The sequence below is a fragment of the Somniosus microcephalus genome, chromosome 3 (assembly GCF_052327205.1).
Source record: "Somniosus microcephalus isolate GS21.2 chromosome 3, FLI_Smic_1.0, whole genome shotgun sequence".
Taxonomy (NCBI): Eukaryota; Metazoa; Chordata; class Chondrichthyes; order Squaliformes; family Somniosidae; genus Somniosus; species Somniosus microcephalus.
In genome coordinates this window covers 143,796,311-143,821,120 of record NC_140989.1, presented here as the reverse complement: position 1 = coordinate 143,821,120, position 24,810 = coordinate 143,796,311, and the positions used below count along the sequence as shown (strand labels likewise).

Genomic DNA, 24,810 nt, shown 5'->3' with positions numbered 1-24,810 from the left:
TCCTTGCCCGTGCTTGACCTGTGAGTATTCTGTGAGTATGACTATGTCAGGCTGTTGCCAGCTCTCCTAATTTTGGCACAAGTCCCCAGATGTTGGTGAGGAGGACTTTGCAGAGTCGACTGGGTGTGCCGTTTTCTTGCCGTTTTCTTGTCCGTAGCCGGTGCCGAGGTCGATGCCGGGTGATCCATCCGGTTTTGTTCTCATTATTGTTTCTTGTAGTGGCTTGTTACAACTGAGTGGCTTGCTAGGCCATTTCAGAGGGCACTTAAGAGTCAACCGCATTGCTGTGGGTCGGGAGTCATATATGGGCCAGACCAGGTAAGGACGGCAGTCCGATAGTTTCATGGTTACCATTACTGATACTAGCTTTTTATTCCAGATTTTCTTTAATTAACTGAATTTAAATTCCACAGTTGCCGTGGTGGGATTTGAACTCACGTCTCTGGACCATTAGTCCAGGCCTCTGGATTACTAGTCCAGTGACATTACCACTATGGTACTGTTCCCGACGGTGTCATGAATAAAGTGGTGATTCTCTCAATGCAACCTTTTTGGCAGGAGTCAGCCGCTTGTAGGAAGAATGAACCAACTGTAGCTTGATGGGAAAGGAAGAACTTGCAATTGTATCAGTGTCTTTCACGTCCTCGGGACATCCCAACATGCTTCACAGCCGGTGAATTCATTCTGAAGTGTAGTCACTGTTGCAATGTTAGACATGCAATCTATGGGTCATTTCCAAATTTGCTGATGACACAAAGCTAGGTGGCAGTGTCAGTTGCGAAGAGGATGTGAAGAGGCTTCAAGGGGATCTCAACAGCTTAGTGAGTGGGCGAGAACATGGCAGATGGATTATAATGTGGATAAATGTGAAGTTATCCACTTTGGTAGAAAAAACAGAAAGGCAGAGTATTTCCTAAATGGTGAAAGATTGGGGAATGCAGATGCTCAAAGGGACCTGGGTGTCCTTGTACATGAGTCACTGAAAGTGAATGTGCAGGTGCAGCAAGCCATTAGGAAGGCAAATGGTATGCTGGCCTTCATTACAAGAGGATTTGAGTACAGGAGTAAAGAAGTCTTACTCCAATTATATAGGGCCTTGGTGAGACCACACCTGGAGTACTGTGTACAATTTGCCATAGAGGGAGTGCAATGAAGGTTCACGAGATTGATTCCTGGAATGGCGGGTCTGTCGTATGAGAAGAGATTGAGTAAACTAGGCCTGTATTCTCTTGAATTCAGAAGAATGAGAGGGGATCTCATTGAAGCATACAAAATTATTACAGGGCTTGATAGGGTGGATGCTGGGAGAATGTTTCCCTTGGCTGGAGAGTCTAGAACCAGGGGCCACGGCCTCAGGATAAAGGGTAGGCCATTCAGGACTGAGATGAGAAGAAATTTCTTCACACAGAGGGTGGTGAATCTTTGGAATTCTCTACCCCAGAGGGCTGTGGAGGCTCAGTCATTGAGTGTATTCAAAACAGAAGTTGATAGATTTCTGACTAGTAAGGGCCTCAAGGGATATGGCGATAGGGCTGGTGAATGGAATTGAGGCAGAAGATCAGCCATGATCTCATTGAATGGCGGAGCAGGCTCGAAGGGCCGAATGGCCTACTCCTGCTCCTATTTCTTATGTTCTTATGAGTAGAATGTGTTTGACTGCTAAATCATGTGTGCATTTGATCATAAGACAAAGCTAACTTCTGAAGCTAATTATTTCAACCTGAGATGTGTTTATACTCATTTTGATTTAATCAATTGCACAGGCCAATACTCACTTGCACTCATTCCCCACAAAGGTTGTGACTGCAAAAATAAAATTGGAATTTTCTTTTTCCCCATAGCCCCCAACCCCCAATGCTACGTAAGTCACAGTACTAAGAACATAAGGAATAGGAACAGGAGTAGGCCATACGGCCCCTCGAGCCTGCTCCGCCATTCATCAAGATCATGGCTGATCTTTGACCTCAACTCCACTTTCCCGCCTGATCCCCATATCCCTGGATTCCCTTACAGTCCAAAAATCTATCGATCTCAGTCTTGAATATACTCAACGATTGAGCATCCACAGCCCTCTGGCTAGTGTTAAGTGTGCTTCAATCAACCTCAGAACTCCTGGGCTAAAGGTAGGAAAAATCTGTCACGAGTTCTCACTCCAGATTACCATCCAGTGGCAAAAAACAGAAAATGCTGTAAACTCTCAGCAGGTCAGGCAGCGTGTGTGGCGAATCTTCACCTCTTATCGATTTGAAATTGTTAACCTTAACAGTTGCCTGAAATAGCCCCAGGTCAACTCTTTTAACTGCCAGGCTGTTCTGTTCTCTCACCCATAATTGTTTAAAATTGAATCTTATCTAGCAGTTTGCCATGGTGGAATTCTCTGGCACTGTTTCAGAAATTGTACTAAACACCAAACTGCATCATTCAATAGACAGTCCAGAAAACGACAATTTACTGCGTGTCATTTACGACACACGATATTCAAACGGGGGACTGTCCTTTTTGGAAAAAAATATTTTGCAGGTCGTTTTATTTGTTTGTTTGCCAAACCCGGCAACATTGTGTCAAATTTGACATCAAAGCTTATTGCGGTAAACTCTTTCATATCCGGCACCTACGGGACCAGAATGGTGCCGGTTGATTACAAATTCCGGATAACGGAGAGTATACCTACCGAGGCAATTTATATATCAGTCGACCTCAGACCAGAAGAAGGTAATTCTGTGGGGGTGTTCCGAACTCAGGAGGGGAGGTGGGACATGGAGTGGTAATGGCCCAAGCTGGTTTTATAAAAGCCGAAGGAGCACACCTGCTTATTCTGGCCCCACAAATATACAGTCAAACTTACCTTTGGGTTCCTCTTTGGCTGGACGACCAGCTGATACTGTGCGGGGAAGATTGCAGCGCCCACAGTGACGGCGGGAACAAGTGGTAAGTCATTCCCCACCATTTTCAGGACACTGCTACCCCGTCCCTTCTGGGACAGAAGCCTCAAAATCTACTCCTGAATTTTGCCGGTTATTAAAGAATTCCGGATGATTAAGTGCTGTTTAAACAAGAGTTTACTGTAGCAAGATGTTATCATCCCAAATAACAACAGAAAATGCTGGAAAAACTCAGCAGGTCAGGCAACATCCGTGGAGAGAAATTTGAGTTGACATTTCGGGTCGAACCCTTCTTCATCCCACTTGCGCATGACATCACCAGGATAGAAATGGCCTTCAGCTATTTTTTCTCAGTTGCTGTGCCAAAGATGTCCACTGCAGGGCCATATTTCATTTGTTGCAGAGGTACCTTAAGAAATATGGCGTCATTTAAACTGAACGTTGCTCTGGGTTTAGTCAATTCAATTTTGCACTTTGGGGATGCAAGAAGACCTTGTACTTCACCAGTTTACTCGTGTGAATAATTAAAGATAATGCCCTGTTTGGTACCAGTAATGAAAAAAAGTCCCTATTGTACCCTTGGGCTCACTATGGCGATGTACCTTTCTGACCACAGTCCATCCAGCAGTCATCCCTTGGGGGCAGGGGCGGATATGGAGCAAAGAAGTGTTTGTGACTGATGGTCAATGGAGGTACAATTCTGGGAAAGGGGCGTGGGGAAATGGGGTGCCAGTTTGCACCAGTATAGCCAGCTCTTGGACAAAGTGTTTAATTTGTAGGTACAGCAGCATTGATAAGGTCAGATTTGAGGATCTGGAATTTGTCTGCTAGCTGTCAGAAGGCAATAATCTGGCCCTTGTCAAACCATTATGAAGGAGAGGTTGTATAGAGGGATTGTTTGGAGGTTGTAGTCTCTATGCCTAGCTCCAAGTTGCAATGATTACAGGAGTGCTCCTCCTAACCCTCCATTAAAACTATGGGTCACTGCCAGGAATTGTTCGAGTGCCAGAGGGAACTAGTAATGTAGAGACTTGTTCTGGGGCTCTGGAATGAACAAGCAGTCTGAGCCCTTTCCGGGAAATCTACTTACCCAGATATCTCCATTCACACACCCAGACTGCCCTGTAGGAAGGTAAGATAGATCAACATGGAACTCAGTAAGAGGCTACTGAGGATTCTCTTCTGCCTAACTCAGATGTGAAAGACTCCCAGATGGCAATGACCCAACTCTGTGAGACCCACGCCCCACCCACTTAAAGTCTCTTCAGCTCAGCTGAACCTTGGGAGCACCATCAAATTAGCCTGAGCCCCAAAGTACGTGCGACCTAACTTGCTCTCAACTGTACAAAGCATCTCAATGTGTCATTGTATTCTCCTGTAGGTATCATGCAACAAAACTTTACTACAACAGCAACAACAACTTGTATTTATATAGCGTCTTTAACAAGCCACTTCACAAGAGCGTTATCGAACAATATTTGACACCGAGCCACAATAGGTCATCTTAGGACAGATGACCAAAAGCTTAGTCAAACAGGTAGGTTTTAAGGAACGTCCTAAACGAGGAAAGCGAGATAGAGAGGCGGAGAGGTTTAGGGAGGGAATTCCAGAGCTTAGGGCCCAGGCAGCTGAACACACGGCCACCAATGATGGAGCGATTCAAATATTCAAATCGGGGATGCGCAAGAGGCCAGAATTGGAGGAGTGCAGATACCTCAGAGGGTTGCAGGGCTGGAGGAGATTACAGAGATAGGAAGAAGCAAGGCCATGGAGGGATTTGAAAATGAGGATGAGAATTTTAAAATTGAGGCATTGCTCAACTGGGAGCCAATGTAAGTCAGCGAGCACAGGGTGATGGGTGAACGGGACTGGGTGCGAGTTAGGACACAGGCAGCAGAGCTTTGGATGAGCTCAAGTTCATGGAGTTTACAGCAACTTCACAATTTATGAAAAGATTTATTTGAAGGAAAAATAATGTGCAAATATAGTGTGCTGTGGCAAATCCACCTTCGTGTGAAGATCACCTGAAATTTGAATGGCCTCGAACAGATGTAATAAATTCTTAATTAAGAAAAAATAGCATTGGAGGATTTGCAACTGTCCCTTCACCCACCTCCTGCAAAATAAATCAGGAGCGGGAAGGGAAGAAAACACATGCAGATTTGGGTTTGATTCACTTCAGTCTGCTTCAGCTCTCCATCTGAGCCATTTCAAGCAGTGCAGCACCAAAACACAGCCAGTGGCATCTCCCAGCAAGAAGGGGAGAAAATGAGACGGTAAATTGCTTTTGGGTAACTGGGGCCTCCTGGTGGCTGGGTACAGGGTTCATTGCTGCCAGCTTCTAAGTACATAAGACACCGACATTACAACAGTGACTCCACTTAGAAAGTACTTAATTGACTGTAAAGCGATTTAGGACGTCCTGAGGTTGTGAAAGGTGCTGTATATATACAAGTCTTTCTTTTACCTGTTCTCTCTGCTCCTAATGTCACGGCAGGCAAATAGGGAATGAAAATTCTAACAGTGACTATCATAAAATAAATGGTTGAGCACACCTGAAAATTGGGCTCTTGCGATGGATACTCTGTGTGATGTGCGACTGAGCCATAATGGAACGGGAAGCCCGTGCTGAGTTAACGAGGGAGGGACGGTGTTGGGAAGGAAGAGAATCGGGTTCTCACTTCTGATCGCTATCCATTGACTTCTGCTGAAAGTACCTGTGTAAACACTGGGTAAATACAGAATTGGATGCTGTTCTGATGCCGTCTCGCTGAAATGACCTGCCGACACTTGCTGCCTTGGCTTCCACTCTTCAATTGTATACCTGCAATGTGAGCTCGGCATCAGCAGAAGCTTCGACTCACTCCCATCAAGTCGCGCTGACCCATTTGACCTGGTAAGTTGGATGATTATCATATCACAGTGAGGAAAGAATAACTCCTGGCACCAGGGCTTTGCTTCAGTAGCAGTGTGTTCCTGGTCTTATTTCATGGTTATATCACCAAAGGTTGATAACTTACATGTGAGCAGTAAGCCTAGCCTAAGAGGCCAGGTCGGAATCTGTGCTGGAATGTGGCAGTGTTATGGAGAATAAAATGCAGCACAGTGCTGTCTCATTTACTGATTTCACTGAGAGACCACGGCTTTCAAAATAGAATCATAGATATTTATGGCACAGAATGAGGCCATTCGGCCCATCGTGCCTGTGCTGGCCGAAAAAGAGCTATCCAGCCTAATCCCACTTTCCAGCTCTTGGTCCGTAGTCTTGCAGCTTACTGCACTTCAAGTGCATATCCAAGTACTTTTTAAATGCAATGACGGTTTCTACCTCTACCACCAGTGCATTCCAGCCCCCCACCACCTTCTGGGTGAAAAAAATATCACCAGTCCTGTCATTTGCCAGAAATCTCAGACAACAACTGACAGAAGAGCGATTCAGCTGAACCACCCCTCCGCTCCCCAAGATATAATAGTCCCACCATCCATATAACCAAGGTACAACTACTTTCTGAACGCACTCATATGACCGAACTTTATGCCCATACATGGCGTGGCAAGGACTGAGCATTTATCTCTCATAAACACGTCGGCATAAGATTGAAATTAAAGCTAGACAGATGCCGAATTCATTATTGTCACTGGATTGTAAATGACATTCAAAATAAACCCACGGTTTTCCTGCTTCCAGGGCCAGGCTTCAATCCTCGTGCTCTGCCAGTCAGAGTCCTAGGCTCCATCACACCTACTCAAATCTACATGGCTCATCCATCAGCTACTTTCAGCAAACATGACAGGTCTCTTCATTCCAGCTGCTTTCAAAGTGGCATATCCATGCGTGAAAAGTACTACAAATCCTTGTACTCCAAAAATTCAGTCTTGAAGTTATTGTTGCATCTTCAGTGTGAGATTGCCAACTCCTCCACACACACACCCCACACCTCACTCACTCACTCAATCACCTCACTCACCCCACACACAACACTCACTCACTCACTCTCTCACACACACACCCCACACCTCAATCACCTCACTCACCCCACACACAACACTCACTCACACACACACACCCACACCTCCCTCACTCACTCAATCACCTCACTCACCCCACACACAACACTCACTCACACACACACACCCACACCTCCCTCACTCACTCAATCACCTCACTCACCCCACACACAACACTCACTCACTCACTCTCTCACACACACACCCCACACCTCAATCACCTCACTCACCCCACACACAACACTCACTCACACACACACACCCACACCTCCCTCACTCACTCAATCACCTCACTCACCCCACACACAACACTCACTCTCTCACACACACCCCCACCTCCATAGACACACACCACATGGGGGCAGGGGAGTGCGGGAAGGAGGAGGGAACGATAGCATAGTGGTTATGTTATTGGGCTAGTAATCCTGATAGCCTGGCCTAATGATCCAGAGACATGAGTTCAAATCCCACCATGGCAGCTGTGGAATTTAAATTCAGTTAATTAAAGAAAATCTGGAATAAGTTACCATCAGTAATGGTGACCATGAAACTATTAGATTGTTGGAGCAACCCATCTGGTTCACTAATGTCCTTTAGGGAAGAAAATCTGCCTATTTGTGACTCCAGACCCACAGCATTGTGGTTGACCCTTAACTGCCCTCTGAAATGGCCAAGCGAACCTTCACGTCACAGACTGCAAAAGTTCAAGAAGGCGGCTCACCACCACCTTCTCAAGCACAATTAGGGATGGGCAATAAATGCTGGCCTTGCCAGTGACGCCCACATCCCAGGAATGAATAAAAACAAAACTACATCCGTGCACACACACTCATAAATCCACGCCCCACACACGCACACCCACTGCACACCACACTCTCACACATACACTCAGTCACTCACGCACCGCTCTCACTCTCATAGACCCACACTACTCACTTGCTCTCAGGCTCTCACACTCACCTCACTCACTCACCCCACACACACACACACACACACACACACACACACACAGTGCAGGGCATGAGGAGATTAATGTGTGGGATCTGTTGCACTAAAATTGCCCTTTGCCAGAAAAATAATACTTCATTGTAGGGAACATTGCTATTATCATTCTTGGTAATAAAATGGAGTTTTTTCCCCCCCTTTTAATGTGCAAATGCTGTGCTTAACAAGATGAAGGATATGGGTGCTAGGGAATGGACTACTTTGTACTTTGGGTTTCCCATGTGGGCACTCTCAGATCAATAATAAAACTATTGGGGGTCCCTCCACTCTGCGCCCAACAGTGTACTTCAGTACCAATCTCCAAAGAGCACCTCTTACTGCACCAACGTGACGTTTTTCTATTTCCCACACCAGCCATCTTGTGGTTAATCGCCAATAGAATGAAAATTCGTGCTGAATTTGGCTTGGTATTGTTGTGCAGGCCCATGCCGACTAGCAATTGGTACAAAGCTTTCGAAGTCAATAATTAATTTAAAAAGATCTCTTCTTTTTTGTTATGCACGCTGTATTCTTGCAGGTGCCTATAAAGCAGCCAACAAATGCTTGCTTTATCGTGCACTAAAAGTGCCCTGTTAATTAAGCTGCGTTCTAATTCCATCATTTTGTTATAAACAGCAATCTGCCATAATTATTCTTCACACTTGAACTATTCAGCAGTCCCATATTTAGCAGTGTAAAGCATTTCATGAGAATATGCAGCTTGAGTGCAATGTTAATTGGATTCAGTTTTAATGTGATTGAAAATATTTGGTGGAGCATCCTATAGACACCTTTTTTATACTTTAGTTATTCATTGCTAATGCTTTATTTGCATTTATTTATTTCCCCAGCAGTATTTGTATTTTGATATAAATATGAAATATAATTGCAATTTCTAGACTCTGAAGCCTATGAGGTGTTTTCTACAGATTGTGCGCCCTTATAATAAATGTTAAATAATGTTCGTCATCACGAGTGAAACAAGTGGCCAAATTTTAATATTTCTATAGCATAAAATACTTGATGCAAACTGCACCTGAATTGTTGTTCAGATACTTCTGATGTTGTGAAAGAAGGTGCATTGCTGGCTCAGTTGGTAACTGCTCCATTTTCTATGGAACTGAGCCATACAGAGCAGGACAAAGAGGTTCAATCCCAATGTGTGAAGAGTTAGCTCGCAATAGTTGGCAATAGTGAACCATGCCTACAGTAGAGAAAGTCAGCCAGCCTTTCCAACCTGTATTGCTATCTAGTATTCCTGTAAAATATGCGGTGAGGCTGGGATGGCTGCACTGCCCCTCCCCGACACACTCACATACTCTGTCTGGATTCACACATGCAGATTGGCCACTTGGACAAGATTCTTGCATTTATGAATGTGTACCATAGTACGTGCCTTCAGGGGAGGTCTCTGTCATTACAATAACATCTTGCCGTTTGTCCTGACCAACATTGATCCTTTAACTAACATCACCAAATCAGGTTATCTGGTCGTTTATCTCATTGCTGTTTGTGGGACTTTGCTGTGCACAAGTTGGCTGCCACGTTTCTCTACGTTGCAACAGTGTCTATAGTTCAAAAGTATTTCATTGGCTGCGAAGTGCTTTGGAATATCCTGAGGTTGTTGAAGGTGCTATATAAATGCAAGTTCTTTCTTTGCACTAAAATTTCTTTGCAGGTTGGATTTCCTATTTGTATTGCTAGTTCACCAGTGTTACCCGTCGTCAGCTACTGACACATTGGAAGGAATGTGTGGGTGCTGCTTAGCTGATATATGACTAGTTAGAATGCCACCAGTGATCAAGTGTACTACACCATTTTAGAACTATGTAATCTTCTGCAGTTAGCAGTATTGATGGAAATGGTGTTGTGAAAGAGCTGTCTTTGTTCTTTCACATAGAACCCATTAAAAGCCCCATCATCACTTAAAAATCTTCTGGAACCTTTCCAACATCTGGTTTAATGGACAAAGCCAGAAAAGGTAAATGTTGTCTGCCATAAACAGAATCCAGCCATTAGCTTAGTGACTACCAGACTCTAAGCAAATGCTAGCAGTCATTTTCTGACCTACAGGTTTATTGCCTGGTCTTTAGGATTTGTTAAAATGTCAACAAAATAGTGAATAAACTGTCTGCTTGCTTCACATCACACCATGTGAATTTGTTGAACTGCTAAAGCTGGCCCACAGTACATTTATGTAAATGCAGTGTAACTGATAAGGGAGATAGAGAGAAACTATTTCCATTGGTTGGGGAATCTAGGACTAGGGGACATAGCCTAAAAATTAGAGCCAGGCCTTTCAGGAGTGAAGTTAGGAAACACTTCTACAAGCAAAGGGTGGTAAAAGTTTGGAACTCTCTTCCGCAAATGGCAATTGATGCCAGATCAATTGTTAATTTTAAATCTGACATTGATAGATTTCTGTTAACCAAAGGTATTAAGGGATATGGGGCAAAGGCGGGTATATGGAGTTAGGTCACAGATCAGCCATGATCTCATTGAATGGCGGAACAGGCTCGAGAAGCTAAATGGCCTACTCCTGTTCCTATGTAATGACTGCATGTAGCCAGAGTCACTGGGGTCCAATTTTGACGTTTCGGCGACTAACCGGCATAGCGAGCTTACCCGTACCCTGTGGTGAAGAGGCGGTTGCGATTCTGCGACACCAGCTCCATTTACCTCAGGCTGGTGAGCTGCGGGGCACCAAACGGGCATCGTGATGCAGCTCAGCGGATTAAGGCTGGTCATCAAGGTGAATGTGGGTGGGAGATTCCCGGGGTGGCAGTGACCCAGGTTAGTTTTGTATGACCCGGAATGAGCTCCTGCTCCTTTCTGCCCCGCAAATCTCCAACTACCTTGACTAGACCTCTTTGCCTCTCGTGTCCGTGGAAATAATCAGAACACGGTGCATGCTCTAACCATTTCTGACCCACATTGGCAGTTGGAGGTCCTCGGATCCCATATTGCATAGACAGGCGTTTTGGACTCCCAGCAGTTGGCTCCTATCTCGCTGGTCCCCCGCCAGCACCTAGAGTGCCGCAGCCTCCAACCCATCGATCTCCTGTGTCTGAACCCAGTGGTGCACAAGCTTGGCATTCTACTCAGCCCCTAGCTGAGCTTCAAACCCGTCACCCAGCCCATTGTCAGGATTACTGCCTGCCATCTCTGGTGCATTGGCCCTCCCTCATTCACACTGATTCACAAATGCTATCCACACCGTTGAGGGTTGTTTTCTCAAATATTTTCCCCACTGCTACCCTTTCCGACCTTCAGTAAACCCAGACATCCGAGGCCCAAGTCCTCTCCTCCGTGAAGTTCCGCATATCCATTATTCACTTTCTTCACCCAACTACATTAGCTCCCTGCGTGCTGATGAATTGATGTCAAGGTCTCCATCCTTATCTTTAAATCCCTTAATCGACTTGCTCCACCCTATCCAGAAATTCAGCTCCAACACTACATTCTAGCACATAGCACCCATTCCTCTGGATTATTGCTTGTTCCTTGCTCCCTCTGCTCCACAATCGGTCACCTTATTCTTTTGTAATGCATTATCTCCTGATGACTAAATTCTGTTATTTCTTGACTCTTGAATAGATCATGTGCCTCCTCCTCTTTTCCCTTTGATTCCCAATTTTCTCTTTGTCTCTCCTCTACTCTGGCAGTCCTCCAATACCCTTGTGCAAGCGATCCATCTTCATGTTTGAGCCAAGCCATTGAGTGCTGGCAGGCTAATCAAGCATAGTTAGCATCATAGCCAAACTGAATCTTATCCTCATCCAACACCCACACACAGTCTTTGAGCAGGAGTCACTTGATAGCCATCAGGGACCTGAGTTAATTCTGCCTGAGTTTTCTTCATCCCAACTCGTAGAGACTGGGGCCAATCGTCACCCTCCCAGCACTGGCTCAACTGAGATCAGCTAGCCCAGTACAGGCAAGAGATTGAACCTGGAACGTTCCTGGTCTGTACAGCTGGACAGCACATTGTGCAGGCTTTTCACTCACTCAGTCAACTGGGGAATCTTCCCCTTCCATTTCTGATACTTTGCTACTCTGAAAATCACTGCTAATGCAACTGTGATTTGGGGGAGGGAGGAAAGGGGAAAAGACCCATTACAAAGTTACAGCACAGAAACAGGCCATTCGGTCCAACAGATCCATGCCGGTGTTTATGCTCCACACGACCCATTATGAAAGATGATCGGAAACCTGTTTTATTAGTATTGCTAAGCAAGCACAATAGTCGTAAGAAGGCCCATTTCCAACTTAATGTAGCAGATCTGACAGGCATGAAAATCTGGTGGGGCCCATGCAGCAGCAGGCCAGTAAATTTCATCCATACCAGGAAGTCGTTCAGCACAGTGCAGCTCCTCCATCTAATGCGCAGTGCGACGCCCACGCGAGCTGTTGTACATCGCGCTCTGCTGTCTTTGTTAAGCACAGTTACATCCTCGGGGAAACATATGATATGGATTCCAGAGATCATCTGTGCCCACACAGTAATTTATGAAGCCATTTCAGTTGTTGTGCGTTTGTGCGAGACACTGTTTGCTATGAAAGCATTTCATGCTCTTCAGTGTTGGCAGCTGCGGGGCCAGTTAGGATCCAGGAAAGTCACGTGAAAAGTAACCGTTCCAAAGTAAAGCTGAGCACAAGTTTGTTCAGAGCTTCAATGCAATGGAGGAACAAATGAACATGATAAAATGTGTAAAAGCAAAATACTGCGGATGCTGGAAATCTTAAATTAAAAAAAATGCTGGAAACACTCAGCAGGTCAGGCAGCATCTGTGGAGAGAGAAATAGAGTTAACGTTTCAGATCGATGACCTTTCGTCAGATAGAATGTGTCCAAGTTTTACTTTAAGGTTGAATAACCATATTGCGCGTGGTTTGGGATGCTGGATCTGTGAGGAATAAGAACATCCTTTGTGCTCTGGACCTGATTCTGTAGAGATGAAAGGGCATTGCAAAAGCTTTTTAAAGTGTATCACAAATAGCACAAAACTATATATTGTGTGATATTTTTAATAAGAAAGAAATGGGAGAAGTTGGTTAGACTGGACTTAATTGAGCTCTACGCTGCACAAGCCATTTCCGCTATTTTTAACTTGGAGCTAATGCATTGCCGGTGAAAGCATTAATTGATTTAAAGCTTAGAGCCAGAGCTGCATAGTTAATGCATATTTAATATCTAGATGAAGAGAAAATAATTACCAGCAACCAGCACAGATTTCAAAAAGGAAGATCATGCTTGACAACCCTGATCAGAGTTCTTTGAGGAGGCGACAGATGTGGATGTGGCAAATGTACCACACCGGGGACTATTGGAGAAGGACAAGGGGCATGGAATAAGTGGAAGGGTAATAAATGGGATTAAAACGTGATTGGAAGTGAGTAAATGGAGCGTAGGAGTTAAGGGCAGTTTGTTAAGAGATTTTGGAAGTGGATAGCGTTTCTGATCTGGAACTCCTTTTGTTCACTGTGTATGTACATCAATGATTTGAATATAGGGCTAGAGAGAGTGGTGTCCAAATTTGAAGACAATGCTAAAAGAGGATTTTAAATAATTCTGAGGATCCCAGGAAGCTGCAGGGGGATCTTGATAAGATGGTGGAATGGGCAAAGAAGTGGCAGATAGAAGTCGGTGTCAGTAAGTATGAGGTGGTACATTTTGGTTTGAAAGCAATAGCCCAAAAATTGCGATTGGCGGCATAGCTACGGAGTACACCGCCGACCTACGAAAAGAATATGAGCTTACCTTGGGCAAGGCCCAGAACGGAGACTTCCTATTCAGCGCTGCAGGATTGTGCGCAGTCTATTACATCGCGAAGGCCAGGAGCGCAGCGTACAGCAAATGCGTAAGGCAAGACACGCCCACAAAATCTGTCAAACCTAAGCCACACCCACAGAAACTTCTCTCGGTCTCTTCCATTGAAATTACATTTTAAAAACTTTTAATTAAACTGGTACTTGGACTTATTTCACACATCAGCATTTTGGTTTATTTTTTCATCCAAACTCTCAATTTATTAGTTCCTATGTATATAACTTCCTGTTTTGATACTCAGTAAAGGTTTAACAATGTTTTATATCAAGATGGCTCCTGTGCTGGCAGCTCCCTAGGGAGCACCTTTGCCATCCTTGACAATCCATTGCCATCCTTTGCTCTCTTTCCCCCCAGTCTCCTCTCTTCTGCTGTTTAAGCTCCCCTGGCTCTAATAGTGGGTGCATTTTTATCCCTAACTGCAAGTTCAAGCTGCAAGGTTAAAGTTACCTGAGCCAACTGCCCATCCCCCGACCATGCCTGTTCTTTGTTCTCAGTGAGCACTGGCTCTTCACTTAAACTTAGCTCCCAAAGCAAGAATATCAATGCTAATTTGATCCTGTGAGAGACAACATCATTCATGTCCGAGGCCGGGACCCAGGAACGAGGACGAGCCCAGCAGCGAGGTCAAGGCGCAGGAGTGGTGCAGCGTGGACCAACAGCGGGGTCGGGGCCCATGGAAGGTGCGGCACGGGCCAACAGCGAGGTCGGGAGGACCACAATGCATCCTACGAAACCCAAGCAGAGAGGACCTGCGGGAAGGAGGGAGGAGGACAGTAGCAGTATGTTTGTGTGTGTGTGCTAGGCCGATGTAACAGAGCCAGGTCTCCAATCGTCTTGGATCCCCTTGCATTGGACCAAGACCTTGCTCTGTCAAGCCCGTGTGGTAGCTGGTGTGCAACGGCCACCCCACGTTAAAAGAATTCACGCACAGGCATCTTCCACCCTTTAAAATGAAGTTCGCCGCCCTAAGTGAGACCCGGCGGGCAGGGGAAGGCCAGCTCAAGGAGCAAGGCGGTGGTTACACCTTCTGGAAAGGCAAACCCGAAGAAGAACGCCACCTCCATGGGGTAGGCTTCGCCATAAAAAATGAACTGGTCGGGCGTCTCAGAGACTCCCCTAGTGTTATAAATGAGCGCCTCATGACTCTTCAACTCACCCTAGCCCGAAACCAGTGTGCTACGGTCATCAGTGCGTACGCCCCAACACTGGAAGCCACAGATGAGACCAAAGAGGAATTCTACTCCAGCCTCGAACAATCCCTGTCCCGCGCCCCAACGGGCGACAAGCTGATCCTCCTTGGCGACTTCAACGCCAGAGTTGGAAAGGACACAGACCTCTGGAGAGTTGTGATCGGCAGAGAGGGGGTAGGGAAAGCCAACTCCAACGGTACCCTCCTCCTGTCGAAATGCTTAGAACATGGCCTCGTCATAACCAACACCTTGTTCCGTCAGAGAGACAAGTACAAAGCTTCATGGCAGCACCCTCGTTCCAAGCACTGGCATCTGCTGGACTATGTCATCGTCCGAGCGAGGGACCGCAAGGACGTCCGCATCACCCGCGTCATGACAGGAGCTGATGACTGCTGGACAGATCACCGCCTAATCCGCTCTGTCATCTCCATCAATGTAGCCCCAAAACAGCGGCGGCAACAGAAACAATGCCGCAGGAAAATTAACGCTAGAGCACTCAAAGACCCCACTAAGAAAGCCCTATTCAGCCTGCGCCTCACAAACAACCTGACGACTCCCAGTGATGCAGAGACACAGAGTGTCCACAGCGTCTGGTCTGCACTCAAGGCCTCCATAATCAGCACCTGTGAAGAGACGCTCGGTCACTCAACCAGGAAACACCAAGACTGGTTCGATGAGAATGACCAGGAGATCCAGGAGCTAATAAGCCGCAAGCGCAAGGCATTTCTGATCTGGAAACAGCAACAGAACTCGAGAGCAAGAAAGCAGCTCTACAGAAGCCTGAAGGCCGAGGTCCAACAAAAAACTCGCGACCTAAAGAACAGATGGTGAGTGGAGAAAGCGCAGGAGATCCAGCAGCTAGCCGACAACCACGACGTGCATGGATTCTTTAGCGCAGTCAAGACCATCTAGGGCCCAAGCACCCAAGGCCCTTCCCCACTGCGGGCCAAGAACGGAGAGGTACTCATCAAGGATAGGGAAACAGTCAGTGCCCGCTGGAAGGAGCACTTCGAAGATCTCCTTAACCACGACTCTGTCTTCGACACGAGTGTCCTCAACTCCATCCCACAGCATGCTACCTGCCACCATCTCAGCACAACCCCAGCCCGGCATGAGGTTGAAAAGGCCATCCGACAACTGAAGAACAACAAGGCCTCAGGAGCAGATGGAATCCCCGCCGAGGCACTAAAGCATGGCGGAGAAGCACTACTGGTGCGAATTCATGAACTCATTTCTCTTATCTGGAAGGAGGAGAGCACGCCAGGGGATCTCAGAGATGCCATAATTGTGACCATCTTCAAGAAAGGTGACAAGTCCGATTGTGGTAATTACAGAGGAGTTTCCCTGCTATCTGCCACAGGGAAAGTCATCGCAAGAATCCTCCTCAATCGCCTTCTCCCAGTGGCCGAAGAGCTCCTCCCAGAGTCGCAATGCGGATTCCGCCCACTAAGGGGCACAACGGACATGATCTTCACCGCACGTCAATTACAAGAGAAATGCAGGGAACAGCACCAACCACTGTACATGGCCTTCTTTGATCTTATAAAGGCCTTCGACACTGTCAACCGTGAGGGATTATGGAGTGTCCTCCTCAAATTCGGCTGCCCTCAGAAGTTTGTCACCATCCTCCGCCTGCTTCACGATGACATGCAAGCCGTGATCCTGACCAACAGTTCCACCACAGACCCAATTCACATACGAACCGGGGTCAAGCAAGGCTGTGTCATCGCACCAACGCTCTTCTCAATCTTCCTTGCTGCAATGCTCCATCTCAGCCTCAGTAAGCTCCCCACTGGAATCGAGCTAATTTACAGAACAAACGGGAAACTGTTCACCCTCCGTCGCCTCCAGTCCAGATCCAAGGTCATCCCATCCTCTCGTCGAATTACAGTATGCAGATGATGCTTGCGTCTGCGCTCACTCAGAGGTCAAACTCCAAACCATCGTAAACACCTTCACCGAAGCATACGAGAGCATGGGCCTTACACTAAACATCCGTAAGACAAAGGTCCTCTACCAACCTGCCCCCGCCACACAGTGCTGCCCCCCGATTATCAAAATCCATGACAAGGCCTTGGACAACGTGGACCACTTTCCATACCTCAGGAGCCTACTGTCAACAAGGGCAGACGTCGACTATGAAGTCCAACACCGCCTTCAGTGTGCCAGAGCAGCCTTCGGTCACCTGAGGAAGAGAGTGTTTGAAGACCAGGACCTCAAACCCGGCACTAAGCTCATGGTCTACAGGGCAGCAGTGATACCTGCCCTGCTGTATGCCTCAGAGACATGGACCATGTACAGCAGGCACCTCAAAGCACTGGAGAGGTACCACCAACGCTGCCTCCGCAAGATCCTGCAAATCCATTGGCAGGATAGGCGCACCGACGTCAGTGTTCTTGCTCAGGCCAACATCCCCAGCATCGAAGCTCTGACCACGCTCAGTCAGCTCCAATGGACGGGTCACATTGTCTGCATGCCTGATATGAGACTCCCAAAACAAGCGCTCTACTCGGAGCTCTGGCACGGCAAGAGAGCCCCAGGTGGGCAGAGGAAACGCTTCAAGGACACCCTCAAAGCCTCCTTGAAAAAGTGTAACATCCCCACCGACACCTGGGAATCCCTGGCCCAAGACCGCACAAAGTGGAGTAGAAGCATCCGGGAAGGCGCCGAACTCCTCGAGTCTCTTCGCCGGGAGCAAGCGGAAGCCAAGCGCAAGGAGTGCACGTCAACCCAAGCGCCCCACCCACCCGCCCCTTCAACCACCGTCTGCCCCACCCGTGACAGAGACTGTAGGTCCCGCATTGGACTAATCAGTCACATGCGAGCTCATTTTTAATGTGGAAGCAAGTCATCCTCGGTTCCGAGGGACTGCCTAAGAAGAAGGAAGAAGAAGAAGATATCTCCTACAAGCAATGTTCTTGAATTTCAGAAAGAGATTCCCAGCCATATATTCAATGTTAATTTTCAGGATTAAAATATATTATTCAGACCGCATTTAGACTGGCGATAGAAAAATCTATGTTCCTTGTTATAGATGCATTATATTGCTTGTTATGTTGTTCATCTTTGAGTTGAAAGGACAGAATTGGTCACTGAAATCTGATAGATGTTCACTTTATTTAAATTTCTTATTCAACTTCCCAAGTAATAGAATGAAACTTGACCGACAAAAAAAGGTTTCCTCTACCCAAACGTACACAATATCCACACATAGATCTTCTTTTAAGATGTGAAACAGGCTCCTGCGCCTGCTTTCACTAACCGTAAAATTTTCGGATGTAATTGCTGGGCAGTTGGTGGGCAATTAGCCCAACTCTGGACCAGCGATGAGTATTTCCCTGTCGGTGCGGATCATCTGTCCAGGCATACCTTGATAGATTGCAAGTTCGGGACTTAGCGCATGCGCAAGGGCCATCATACCCACCGCAAAATCTGCCCCAAAAGGTAAAAGTAATTATACTTTGAATGGGGGAAGGTTGGATGTTGATCATTGAAGCAGTAACAATGTCAACATTTAAGAATAGGTTGGATAGGTGGTTGAAGGTAAGGCGATAGAGGAACAGGGTAGGTACGTGAGGCTAGGAGGGTTGCTCATGTAGAAGATAAACACCCACGCAGATTCATTGGACTGAATAGTTTGTTCCCGTGTTGTAATTTCTCTGTTTTGCTCTCCCCCCGCCATTTATATATCAGCAACCTCTACCTCACCGCTGTAGTTAGGTCAATAGTTGGAACATTATTAGTTAGAGACAAAACAGATGACTTTGGGCAAAGCCTGAAATAATTCCTTCTAATTTATTTATAAATCTGAAATGAAGACAGGTTTCTGATATGTACCATCAATGTGGAGCATTTATTTTGCTGTCAAGCTATGGAAGTGCACATTCAGTGTATAATCTTGAATATTTTTAGTAGCTGAATTAAATTTTTCATATTAAGGGAATATTGCTGACTTTAAAGGATGGTGACTCCATGATTTGAGCAATATTAGAAACTTGTGACATAGATAAAGGTGATCGAATGGCAATTGGTTATTGCACTGTGTTTTGGGACTGAGGACAAGTTCTTGTTTGGGAAATGAATGCAGGAAGGAGCTTTCCTCTGATAGAATCATAGAATGATACAGCACAGAAGGAGGCCATTTGGCCCATCGTGCCTGAGCCGGTTTGCAAATACTGTGGTGAGGTGAAATTTTACAACGCGTTCTGTTTATTTTTTTTAACATGGAATGTTTCTGATGTAAAATCATTGTACCCTGTTCAAATAGTAACTATTTTGTCTGGAAGGCAAATCTGCAGCAGAACTCTTGGACAGTGCTTCCTTCTCCAATTGAAGGCAATGGAAGCATGAAGGAATATATGAAAGTCATCGTACCTGAGGCAAGGTGAATTTTTCTCTGGCCCTTGCAGTCTGTTTGTTAATGGGAGTCTGTGAAGGGATGTGTTATTACACAGAGGTACCAGGGAGTGACTGATCCACAAGTCTTTTCACCTCAGCTTCAGGGTTTAAAATTTAATTGGCGGGATTCTCGTCGGCAGTCGTGCAGACAGGATTATTATTAACTGATAGGCAACAGATGCAGGAACTACAGCATACAAAACTGTCCATAAACTGTTGGAACTTCTCACTACAAAGTAGACATTTCCGTGCTGTGTGTTAATGGGAGTGCATGAAACGATACAAAATATATATTTGTTGATCCTTTTACACAGAGGTACCAGGGAGTGACTGGTTAGGCCTCAGCAGGAGTATTGTGTTCAATTTTGGGAACCACACTTTAGGAAGAATGTCAAGGCCTTTGAGAGGGCACAGAAGAGATTTACTGGAATGGTACCAGGGATGAGGGATTTCAGTTATGTGCAGAGACTGGAGAAGCTGGGGCTGTTCTCCTTAGAGCAGAGAAGGTTAAGAGGAGGTTTGATAGAGGTGCTCTAAATCATGAATGGTTTTGATAGAGTAAATAAGGAGAAACTGTTTCCAGTGGCAGAAGGGTCGGTAACTAGAGGACACAGATTTAAGATGATTGGCAAAAGAACCAGAGGAGACATGAGGAAACTTTTTTTACACAGCGAGTTGTTGTGATCTGGAATGCACTGTCTGAAACGATAGTGGAAACAGATTCAATAGTAACATTCAAAAGAGAATTGGATAAATACTTGAAGGGAAAACATTTACAGGGCTATGGGGAAAGGGCAGGGGACTGGGATTAATTGGATAGCTCTATCAAAGAGCCGGCACAAACATGATGGGCCAAATGGCCTCTTTCTGCGCTGTATCATTCTATGATTATAGGATTCATTGAGGCAGTCTCTCTGTAATGATAGAAGGTTCCTCCGTCTCTTAAATCATTGAACTAAATTACAGGAAACTTTGGTTTATCCGGAGGTTGTATGGCCGGAAACTTTGCTCTAACGGCAGAAATCAGCAGCCGTTTTAGTTAGGTTTTTTTTCTTCTCCTAGCATTCTGTTAACAGGCAGGCTCTGGAAAGCGTCTTTGGAGCTTCGCAACAGCTTCAGAGACGCTTCACGGTACGGGCTGATTGTTTACGAGCTGTTGCTGAGCAACAGTGTTTGTTGTCAAATACGGAGATTTTCATCTCCGTATGCTTCAACGTTGACTTTGCATGTCTGACACTTTTGATAGATTGGCAACACGCCGGTCCCGTCGGTGCCGGATATCAGAACTTTTCCTGTATTGTGATCAGAAGCTTTGTATTTGATTTAGCCAATGTAGCTTCTCGTTGATGCTTTAAGTTCTGAATATCAGTGACGAGCAGCCTGAGAGTGATTGCTCAGCTTGCCATGATTGTTTTGGAATGCCATGAGGAACAAAGGCCTATGGAGGACGCTAAGTGCAATTCTTGTCTGGGTGCGAATCTAATCATCTGCTGATGTCAAACTTTAGTAACAAAAAGCCAAAGAGCCAATGGTACAGCGCTGCAAGTGGTAGATTGGGAGTTTCTTGTAAAGCAAGAATCCTGGTCTTGCCTGTTCCACTGGAAGGAGGGAGAGGAGAAACATAGGAGATAGCAGAGAGAGGCAGCGATAGGGCCCTACTCTAGGCTCTTCGACATTATATGAATTCTGCAAAATGGAGGGAGATTCAATCTATGGTATACATTGCATAATATAAATTATCTGGCTCCCTTATCCCAGTGGGATCATAGACCTACTAACGTGTGGGTCTTCCATGAGTGTGATCGAGCTAGTTGTAATAACGTAGCCAAACACATTCACTTTTGTCTCCCATAACCCGAACTAAAGAAATGCCAAATGCAAAAGTTCTCTGTCTCTCTGTTGCTGTCCCTGTCTCTCTGTTTCTCTATGTCTCTGGGGGAAATTTTAAAAAGAAACGGGTGGGTTGGGGTTGTGTGGGAAGATAAAGTGTCAAACCCAACCAGAAACGCCTCCAACCCGCCCACTTCCGGTTTTAATGGAGATGGGGCAGGGGGGGGCGGGTAGGCAACCCGCTCCCAGGAGATGGGTCGTCCATTTAAATATTATAATTAGGCTGGCATGCTTTTGATTTTAACAGTGGCTGGTCGGGTTTTGCACACCTCGTGAAACCCGCCAGCTAATGCAAGGTGAGGACTGCTGGATCCAGGAGGTAAGGGCCTTTACATTTAACTTCTGGATCCAGTGCCACTACCTAACCCACCCCCCACGATCGGAGACCCCCCCACAAGGCCTCCGATCCCCCCTGTGTTGCTTCGGCTCTCTGATGTCGTCTGTCCCCTGGCCCCTTCATCTGGCGCTCCAGCCCTAGATTATTGCCGATCCCTCCCTGCTCCGCTCCTCCTACCCACCCCCTGCTCCTCCTACCCTCCCCCCGCTCCTCCAACCTGCCCCGCTCCTCCTACCCAACCCTGCTCTTCCGACCCTCCCCGCTTCTGTGACCGCCCCACCCCAGCTACTCCGTCCCCCAATCTGTCACTCCGGCCCTTGATTGTTGCCGGCCCACCCACCCCTCCCCGTTCCTCCGATCCCTCCCACCTCCACTCCCACGTCCTCTGATTTGTCGCTCTGGACCCCGATGGTTACATAGAAACATAGCAACACAGACGATAGGAGCAGGAGTAGGCCATTCGACCCCTCGAGCCTGCTCCGCCATTCAGTGAGATCATGGCTGATTATCCAAATTCAGTACCCTGTTCCTGCCTTCTCTCCATATCCATTGATCCCTTTAGGCTTAAGAAATATATCCAACTCCTTCTTGAATGTATTTAATGAATTGGCCTCTACTGCCTTCTTTGGTAGAGAATTCCACAGGTTCACCACTCTCTGGGTGAAGAAATTCCTCCTCATTTCTGTCCTAAATGGCTTACCCCTTATCCTTAGACTATGACCCCTGGTTCTGGACTCCCCAACCATCGGGAACATCCTTCCAGCATCTAGTCTGTCTAGTCCTGTTAGAATTTTATAGGTTTCAATGAGATCCCCTCTCATTCTTCTAAACTCCAGCGAGTATAAGCCTAATCGACCCAATCTCTCCTCATACGTCATTCCTGCCATCCCAGGTATCAGCCTGGTGAATCTTCGCTGCACTCCTTCCATGGCAAGAACATCCTTCCTCAGATAAGGCGACCAAAACTGCACACAATACTCAAGATGTGGTCTCACCAAGGCCCTGTACAACTGCAGCAAGACATCCTTGTTCCTGTACTCAAACCCTCTCACTACGAAGGCCAACATACCATTTGCCTTCTTAACCGCCTGCTGCACCTGCATGCTTACTTTCAGTGACTGGTGCACAAGGACGCCCAGGTCTCGTTGCATTTCCCCTTCTCCCAATCTATTGCCATTCAGATAATAATCTACCTTCCTGTTTTTGACACCAAAGTAGATAACCTCGCATTTATCCACGTTATATTGCATCTGCTATGCTTCTGCCCAATCACCCAACCTGTCTAAATCATACTGGAGTTTCTCGGCATCCTCCTCACAGCACACACGCCCACCCAGCTTTGTGTCGTCTGCAAACTTGGAGATATTACATCTAGTTCCCTCGTCCAGATCATTAATATATATTGTGAATAGCTGGGGTCCAAGGACCGATGCCTGCGGTACCCCACTAGTCACTGCCTGCCACTCGGAAAAAGAGCCGTTTATTCCAACTCTTTGCTTTCTGTCTGCCAACCAGTTCTCTATCCAAGTCAATACCTTGCCCCCAATCCCATGTGCCTTAATTTTACACGCTAATCTCTTATGCGGGACCTTATCGAAAGCCTTTTGAAAATCCAAATACACCACATCCACTGGTTCTCCCTTATCTATTTTACCAGTTACATCGTCAAAAAATTCCAGTAGATTAGTCAAGCACGATTTACCTTTTGTAAATCCATGTTGACTTTGTCCGATCCGGTCACTTTTTTCCAAGTGCTCTGCTATTACATCCTTTATAATGGACTCTAGCATTTTCCCCACTACCGATGTCAGGGTTACCGGTCTGTAATTCCCCGTTTTCTCTCTACCACCTTTCTGAACAGTGGGGTAACATTCGCAACCCGCCAATCCATGGGTACTGTTCCAGAGTCTAGCGAATTTTGGAAGATGATAGCAATGCATCTACTGTTTCTAGGGCCACTTCCTTAAGTACCCTAGGATGTAGATTATCAGGCCCTGGGGATTTATCGGCCCTCAATCCCATCAATTTCCCTAACACCATTTCCCTACAAATACTGATTTCCATCAGTTCCTCCCTTTCATTAGACCCTATGTTCCCCGACATCTTTGGGAGGTTATTTGTGTCCTCCTTTATGAAGACAGAACCAAAGTATGTATTGGTCTGCCATTTCTTTGTTCCCCATTATAAATTCCCCTGATTCTGACTGCAAGGGACCTACGCTTGACTTCACCAATCTTTTTCTCTTCACATATCTATAAAAGCTTTTACAGTCAGTTTTTATGTTCCCTGAAAGCTTATTCTCATACTCTATTTTCCCCCTCTTAATTAATCCCTTTGTCCTCCTTTGTTGAATCCTATACTGCTCCCAATCCTCAGGTTTACTGCTTTTTCTGGCCAATTTATATGTCCTCTCCTTGGATCTTATGCTATCCCTAATTTCCCTTGTTAGCCACGGTTGAGTCACCTTTTTTGTTTTATTTTTATGCCAAACTGGGATGAACAAATTCTGTAGTTCATGCGATCTTTGAATGTTTGCCATTGCCCATCCACCGTCAACCCTTTGAGTGACATTCCCCAATCAATCCTACCCAACTTGCACCTCATATTATCGTAGTCTCCTTTATTTAAATTCAGGACCCTAGTCTCTGAGTCAACTATTTCACTCTCCATCTTAATGAAGAATTCTATGATATTATGATCGCTCTGACCCAAGGGGCCTCGCACAACAAGATTGCTAATTAATCCTTTCTCATTACATAATACCCAGTCTAAGATGGCCTGATCTCTAGTTGGTTCCTCGACATATTGGTTCAGGAAACCATCCCGTATACACTCCAGGAATTCCTCCTCCACAGTATTGTTACTAATTTGGTTAGCCCAATCTATATGTAGATTAAATTCACCCATGATGACGGCTGTGTCCTTATTGCACGCTTCTCTAATTTCCCGTTTAATGCCATCCCCGACCTCTGCATTACTGTTTGGAGGTTGCCGGCCCTACCCTGCTCCTCTGAAACCCCCACCACCACCCCCACTCCTCCATCCCCCAATGTGGCGCTCCGACCCCCGATCTTTGCTGACACCTCCCCCCACGCTCCTCCTGCCCTCCCTGTGCTCATCCACCCTCCCTCCTCCGCCCAACCTCCGGCCCCCTCGCGATCCCTCCCTCCCTTCTCTGCGGCCTAGTACTGCAGGCCTACTTGCCCGCAGCCAGCCAACCTCTCAATCTGTCTGGCTGCTGGTGGGAAACAGAAGCTTCCTATGCAAATCACGCCCTGCTGTCAAATTTGGC

At 46.3% G+C, this 24,810-nt stretch overlaps 1 protein-coding gene and 1 long non-coding RNA gene across 11 annotated transcripts in view; one reads left to right on the top strand and one right to left on the bottom strand.

Moving 5' to 3' along the window:
* The window catches only part of LOC147121446 (uncharacterized), a 33,664-nt gene extending 21,195 nt beyond the window's left edge, over nt 1-12,469 (bottom strand). The window contains exon 1 of the long non-coding RNA XR_015077545.1: nt 12,220-12,469. This is a non-coding gene — a long non-coding RNA (uncharacterized LOC147121446). The remainder of the gene's footprint in view (nt 1-12,219) is intronic.
* The window catches only part of plcb1 (phospholipase C beta 1), a 1,372,871-nt gene that overhangs the window by 200,863 nt on the left and 1,147,198 nt on the right, over nt 1-24,810 (top strand). The gene's annotated exons all lie outside the window — the stretch shown is intronic.